Raw genomic sequence first — 7,568 nt, forward strand, 5'->3', positions numbered from 1 at the left:
TCACAATCACAATGCTACTCTAGGTCTTCCTTCCCTGCTCACATCAATAATCTTGCTGATTTCCCTGGTTCTAGTCTCTACAACTGATGAAAGAGGATTTGCTTCTAAAACCAAATTCTCCTAATGATGAAGAGCATTGCGGTACCATTGATAGTAATGGGGAAACTGGGAAAAGCCAAATACTTAGAGAGGGGGAAAGAAGTTTGTTTTGCTCATTTGTTAACTGCAGAGTATCTTAGATTTATTTGATTTATATAAGTTCTCTAAGGGAGCATGCTGAGGGAAACTGAGGCACTATTTTCCCACTAGAGTAACATCTGAGGTGTTGGGCACTGAGAACTCTGAATAGTTGTGTGATGACAAACAAGTATTGACTTTCTTTATCTTTTTCTATTTCTTTTGTAATTCCCACGATGTCTAGTGTGTTGCTCAATATTAGAATGCAAGGTGGGCTCTCAATATTAGATTGCAAGGTAATTGAAGGCAAGGATTTACTTTGTTTTTGTATCCCTAGAGCTTAGCACAGGGCTTATAACATATTAGGTACTTAATAAATGCTCTTTTTCTTCCTCCTTCCATCTCTCCTTCATTTTCTTCTTTCTTTCCTTCCCCCATCCCTCCCTCCCTTTGTGTTTCCTTACTTCCATTCTCTCTCTCCTTCTTCTTCTCTTCTTCTTCTTCAGTGTTGCTGAGTGTTCAACAGGAATAGTTGATTCTCATTCCTACAGTACATTGCTAAGGAAAAAAGGGGTGCTGATGGTGTGAGAATGGGAAATGACTTATCAACATGCTCAAATAACAATTTACATATTTGACTTTTGATACTGAATATAAGTAGTCAGGACAAGTCAAAATCTCTATGTTTACAAATGATTGGCTTCACGCACATCTCAGGGATTTCACTTTAGTGAAACAAGTGCTGTCCTGGACAAACTGCATTTGAAATGTTTAGTAACAAATATATGCCAATATTATAATTAGTCTGGGATCTCACTAACATTTGGACTCCCTCCAGTGATGCAGATCAAAACTCACCTGTTTGATTCTTTTAGCTAGGTGGTACAGGGATAGAGCCATGCTTTGGTCACCATTGCGCTCTGTCTCTCTACCTTAAAACTCCAAGCTAATCAGAGTATAGTCACCCATTTCCATAGACACCCCACACTGAACACCATCTTCCTCCCTTATTCTTCCCCAGCAGTGTGTCCTCTAGCCTAACTGACTAGGGACCAAGTCACTGCTGACCATCACTTATATTCTACTCTATATTCTCTCTCTCTCTCTTTCTCTCCCCCCCCCATGCATATACACACACACACACACATATGTATGTATATATACATATATATTCCTTCTAAAAGTTTTCTCTCATTTTCAATCTTTTCCTTTTTATTGGCTCCTTCCCCTATGCCTATAAACAAACTGGGTTTTCCTCTATCCCAAAACCCTGCCATCCACTCAAACTATCATTCTAGGGATGGTCTCCATTTATTGTACTGTAAAAGTTCTAGAAAGAGTTATTCAAATTTGCTATCTTCACTTCCCAATTACTCCGCAACCCCCTGCAATTTGAATTCTGATTTTGACCAAGTCACCTAGCCTCTAATGGCTATGTGATCTTTAAGTTCCCTTCATTCTACCTGCACCAAATGCCTCATAGAAATTCCCTTTTGTCCCTTTTAGCTAATGATACCATCTGGGGATTTTAGTGTATTACAAGCTTAATATGAGTCAAGGATATGGTCAGACAGCCAAGAAAGTTAATGAGATCCTGGGCTTTGTTAAGAGAAGTGGAGTATCTGAGACTAGGGAGGTGATAATCTATTGATCTTTTGTCCTGGTCAAACTCCATCTGAAGTATTGTGTCAAGTTTTGACAGAGACATTTTAGGAAGAACACTGATTACTGGAGGTCATATAGAGAATTTTAGATCATTCAATCTGAGCATCAAGAGAAAGGAATGGGGGTGGTTTAGCCTGGAGAAGAAAATATTTAGAAGACTTGATAGGTAAGGTGTTTTGTGGAAGAGGAATTAACTCTGTTGTTTGGATGCCAAAGGGAAGGACTGGGAGCCATGGGTAGAGGCTAGGAAGAGGCGCGTTTAGGCTTAATGCCAAGAAAGCAAAGCTACCTAAATGTGGAATGGACTGCTTCAAAAAGTGTTGAGTTTCCCCCTTACTGGAGGTCTTCAAGCAAAGACCAGATGACCATTTGTTGGGTAGGTTATAGAGGAGATTCTTATTCATGTATATGTTGGACTGGATAATTTCCTGAGGTCTCTTCTAAGTCTGACTTCTATGAAACTTCTCTTTCCAAGATCATCAATATGACATCTTAATTGCCAAATCACAAGATCGTTGATCCTATTTTGCAATGCACAATGTATACATATCGCATTTGATTCTCACAAAAACCCTATGATGTAGGTGCCATTGTTATTTCCACTTTACAGATTAGGAAACTGAGATTCAGAGAGAGTAAGTGACATGCCAATAGGCAAAATAGTTACTAAATATCTAAGTCAGGATTTTAACTCTGCTCTTCCTGACTCCAAGTCCAGTGCTCTTTCCACAAAGGCTCACCTCCAGTTGCCTATGGGATAAAATGCAAATTCCTTAGAATAAAACAGGGCTAGCAAAATAGGTTGGAGCCATACTTCTGCCCATCAAACAACATATAAGGGACCTTAAATATCAGTCCATATTCTAGTCAAACTGAACTATGAGCTATTCCTTAATTTTGTTCTGTATTGTCCAGTCTCTTCTATTTTTGTGGGTCATTCCTCATAACTATTGAAATCCTTCTTTTTTTCAACACTTAAATCAGGTGTTATATCCTCTGTGAATCCTTCTTAGAACCTTCCCAACTTAAAATACTCTCTTCTATCTTAAATTATTATATATCACTTTTCTCTGGATCTCTTTTTAAAGTTTGTCACTTCCTACTTTGTATCATACTTATTTGTATATGGGCATGTTCTCTATTAGGTTTTAAACTTCTCGAGAACAGGAAATGGATTTCTGGATCATGACATAAAATCAAAATGACAAGCTCCTATCCAGGGATAGAGGACACTTGACAAGATCTGGTAAGAATACATTTATTTTCATTTTTTTGTAGTAGCAAAAAACTGAAAACAAAGTAAATGTCCATCTGTTGGGGAATGTCTAACAAATCCTGGCATGTGGATTTAATGGAATGTTACTATGGCATAGGAAACGATAGATATAACTAAAACAGGGAAGCATGGGAAGACATAAAGTGACGAAAGTAAAATGAGGAAAACCAGGAAAACAATGACTACAATTTAAATAGAAAGAACAGCAACATTAGCAAAAAAATGAATACTGTATAATTATAATTACCAAGTTCAACCCTAAAGAATAGATATAAGTATGTACTTCTCTCCCTTTTTTTTTTTCAGAAATGGGGGATGAAGGAGGTAGAACATAGTGAGAGGGACATAGAGATATGACCCTCCACTGAGATGGAAAGTGCCCCCCCTTCGGCCTAGTGATCTGATCTCAAAGTCTTAAAGCCCCTTAAAGCCCCCTATTTCTCTCTCTGTTTTTTCTCTAGAGGCAATAATGGGAAGCTACTATCCCCCTTTCTAAATATAGACATATCAACTTAAAAATTGCTTCATAGGGTCTGCACCGAGACATTATGTAGATATAATAAATTGTTGCTGAAACAATTTTGCAAAATAACCTATGGCTGAACCCCTGAGGTTGGGGCACTATGACCCAGGAGAGAGACTTATCACTGAACATCCCAGGAGAGAGATTTATTGCTGAACATATAGTGTTAACCCAATTACCACATTTTGCTTAAATTAGATGTCTGTAAAGAGTATAAAAACTGCTTGGTTTCCTAATCTCAGTGTGTTACACCTCCTGGTTGTCCCAGACAGTGAGTGTGGTACACCTTTCTTTTGAAAGAAATAAAATCAGTGCTTTGGCCTCCTTTCTCCTCGAGTCTCGATTACAGGGGTCGGTGGGTGTACTTCCCATCCCACTCAATAGTATGGACTTTTGGATTTCATTAATGAGCTGGTTAGTTTTGCTGAACTGCCTTCTTGTTTATTTTTTATTCTTTGTTTTAAGGGATAGCTCTCTGCATGGGTGAGGGAAAAGAGATACATTAGAAAATGAAACTTGTAAAAAACAAACACAAAATCAATATAACTCTTTTTTTTATTTTTAAAGATGAGGGCAGCTAGGTGGCACAGTGGATAAAGCACTGGCCCTGGGATTCAGGAGAACCTGAGTTCAAACCCGGTCTCAGACACTTGACACTTACTAGCTGTGTGACCCTGGGCAAGTCACTTAACCCTCACTGCCCTGCAAAAAAGAAGAAGAAGAAAGAAAGAAAGAAAGAAAGAAAGAAAGAAAGAAAGAAAGAAAGAAAGAAAGAAAGAAAGAAAGAAAGAAAGAAAGAAAGAAAGATAGAAAAAAATTTAAAGAGGGGAAATATCTTTGCCTGGACTCTTGCAGATCTAATTAAGAAGTTTTAAACTAAAAAGGAAGGAGAGAGATAAAACCGACTGACTATCTATCAAGCTAGATACTAGAGAAAGTGGCTACAAGGCAGGAAGATGATAGTAGAAGTGCCCAAAAATTACCATAGAAGATAAAAATCCAAGAAGGGAGCCTATAGTCAAATCCATGACCTTAGATGTCTATACACAAGTGCTCATGCCAAGGGTAACAAATGGATGGACTAGATCTCCTAAAACAAGGCAGTAAATTTGACCTCGTATATCACTGAGACTTAGTAGGATGTAATATAGGACTGTAATATAGGTCTGGAAGGGTATTCCTCATTAAAAACAAGGCTTAGGAAAAGGCGGGGGGGGGGGGGGCGCAGCTAGGTGGCACAGTGGATAGAGCACCGGCCCTGGAGTCAGGAGTACCTGAGTTCAAATCCAGCCTCAGACACTTAACACTTACTAGCTGTGTGACCCTGGGCAAGTCACTTAACCCCAATTACCTCACTAAAAAAAAAATAATAATAATAAAATAAATAAAAAGGCCAGGGAGCAGAATAACGTTGTATATGTAGGGCCCATTTTAGCTACTCCCAGATTTGGTGTAGCTGTTTTGTGATGATATTTTCTTCTTCAGCTTATTAATACAGTATTTATTTGTCTCCTTTCCATCAAACTCTGAGCTGACAGTTTTCCCTTGACCTGCCTGGGAAAATGGAGCTGGAAATACCTCCAGAAGCACCTGAAGAAGGAAGAGGAGGAGGAATCATGGTGGGGTGGGGTAGAGATGGCTCCTTCATGTGGTAAATAAGATGAAGAAAGCCACCACCAGGCAAAATAGTCTCATGGCTTTGGGCAGAGCAAAACTCAGTTTAGTATAGAAGAGCTGCTTCTTGCTTCTTTTTTAAAAATTTCTTTTTTAAAGATAATAAATGTTTTTATTTAAAGTTTGAGTTCCAAATTCTATCCCTTCTTCCCTCCCCTCTCTTCCCTAAGGGGGAAATAATCCCCGAGGCAGTAAGCAATAAAATATAGGTTATACATGTGCAATTATGTAAAACATTACCATATTAGTCATTTTGTACAAGAAAACTTGAATAAAAGAAAAAAAGAAAGAAAGAAAATGATAGCCTGTTTCAGTCTGTGTTCAATCAATATCAGTTCTTTCTTTGGAGATGGATGGTATGCTTCATCATTAGTCCTTTGGGATTGTCTTGGATCATTGCATTGCTGGCAGTAGTGATTTAGATTATTTTTATATGACTATAGAAAGCTTTGATTTCTTTGTCTGAAAACTGCCTGTTCATATCTTTGATCATTTATCAATTGGGGAATGACTTGTATTTTTATGAATTTGACTCAGTTTTCTATATATTTGAGAAACGAAGCCTTTATCAGTGGTACTTTTTGCAAAAATTCTTTCCCAGTTTTCTGCTTTCCTTATAATTTTGGTTCTATTGGTTTTGTTTGTGCGAAAGCTTTTTAATTTTATATAATAAAAATGATCTCTTTTACATTTTGTAATACTTTCTGTATTTTCTTTGCTCCTAAATTCTTCCCCTGTTCATAAATCTGACAGATAAACTATCCCATGCTCAGAAGAGCTGCTTCTGTAAGAAGGGGTTACTGGCATAACCAGTGATAGAACTTCTAAACATAGTCTTGATCCCAACCGTAGAGCCAGGCACTCCCACAATGGCAGCCCCAGCCCTGATGAACTTGGTTTCTGTGTCAATGTCTCTTGATATGGTGCTGTTTTGAAAGCTTCATCTGGGGATCAATGTGATCACCAGAGCTGATTCTGTCAATATGCTGAGGCTCTCGTCTGTTTGAACCTTTGGTGGGTTTAACACCACTGCAGATAACAGTAGACTCATAAGCTGAGAACTGCTCCTTACAAGGGCAGGGGTAAAGATAAACTTGGTGCAGGCTCACATTCTCAGGGGGTAAGGGGCAAAGCAGAAGAGCTGTTTGCAGAACAGAGAAGACAGAAAGGGGGGAGTGGTGATAACCTTTCAAACTATGAGTAAACTCCCACCTGATTGCTAGACATAAAAGTAACACGTCTGAAAACAACGAAATTTTATTGAACATTAAATAATATAACCCCATCAAAAAGAGACTCAGAGTAAAATATTCTTGGTGCCCATACCCAATGGGCAGCAGACCTACACTTTTAGGGAAGTTGTAATCGAATTTCTCTTCCATCCTCCTAATTCTAAGGACATAGCAACTTTGCACTCGTGATCCAAAGGTTGTATTTAGTATGTGATATAGTCAGCTTCTTGGAATCTTTCCTAGGAGTCCTATAGACAGAAAATGTTGGAAGCTCTTGCCTTATCATCATAGCTCAGATGGGATGGCAAAGTTCAGGCTACAGTGACTACCATATGTTAATGTTTTCTCTGTTGTTGCTACTCAACTACAACTCCCCTTGTTTACCTCAGTCCTTTCTTAGAACTTCAGTCTTCTAAAGAACACTACAATCACCGTAGTTGTCACTTGGCACATGACCACACTTTAAACTCATGCACAATTCCCAAGCAATGTGGGAAATTAAGTTCCATGTATATAAGATAAATAAATGTGAGAAAATCCAGAAACTAGGTGGGAGAAACATGGTAGAAAGCGTTTGGGTGAAGGGAAATTGAAGCAGAAAAAGAAATGATATTGTCATCAGAGTAGGTTACAGGGGGCAGCTGGGTGGTGCAGTGGATAGAGCACTGGCCCTGGATTCAGGAGTACCTGAGTTCAAATCCAGCCTCAGACACTTAACACTTACTAGCTGTGTGACCCTGGGCAAGTCACTTAACCCCAATTGCCTCACTAAAAAAACAAAAAACAACAAAAAACAAAAAACCCAGAGTGGGTTACAGACCATTTGGACACAAAGCAGTAAGGAAATGGGTCACAATCCCGGCAGAGAGGCACAATGCAATATTTTTTGTGTGTTTTTTTGGGGGGTGGGGGGGCTGGGCAATGAGGGTTAAGTGACTTGCCCAGGGTCACACAGCTAGTAAGTGTCAAGTGTCTAAGGTCGAATTTGAACTCAGGTCCTCTTGAACACAGGGCCGGTGCT

The 7,568-nt window shown here is 38.9% G+C and overlaps 1 pseudogene; it reads right to left on the reverse strand.

Moving 5' to 3' along the window:
- Positions 1-5,285: 5,285 nt before the first annotated feature.
- Positions 5,286-6,473, reverse strand: LOC122747174 (annotated as a pseudogene).
- Positions 6,474-7,568: the final 1,095 nt, after the last annotated feature.

The sequence above is a fragment of the Dromiciops gliroides genome, chromosome 3 (genome assembly GCF_019393635.1).
Source record: "Dromiciops gliroides isolate mDroGli1 chromosome 3, mDroGli1.pri, whole genome shotgun sequence".
NCBI classification, from domain to species: Eukaryota; Metazoa; Chordata; class Mammalia; order Microbiotheria; family Microbiotheriidae; genus Dromiciops; species Dromiciops gliroides.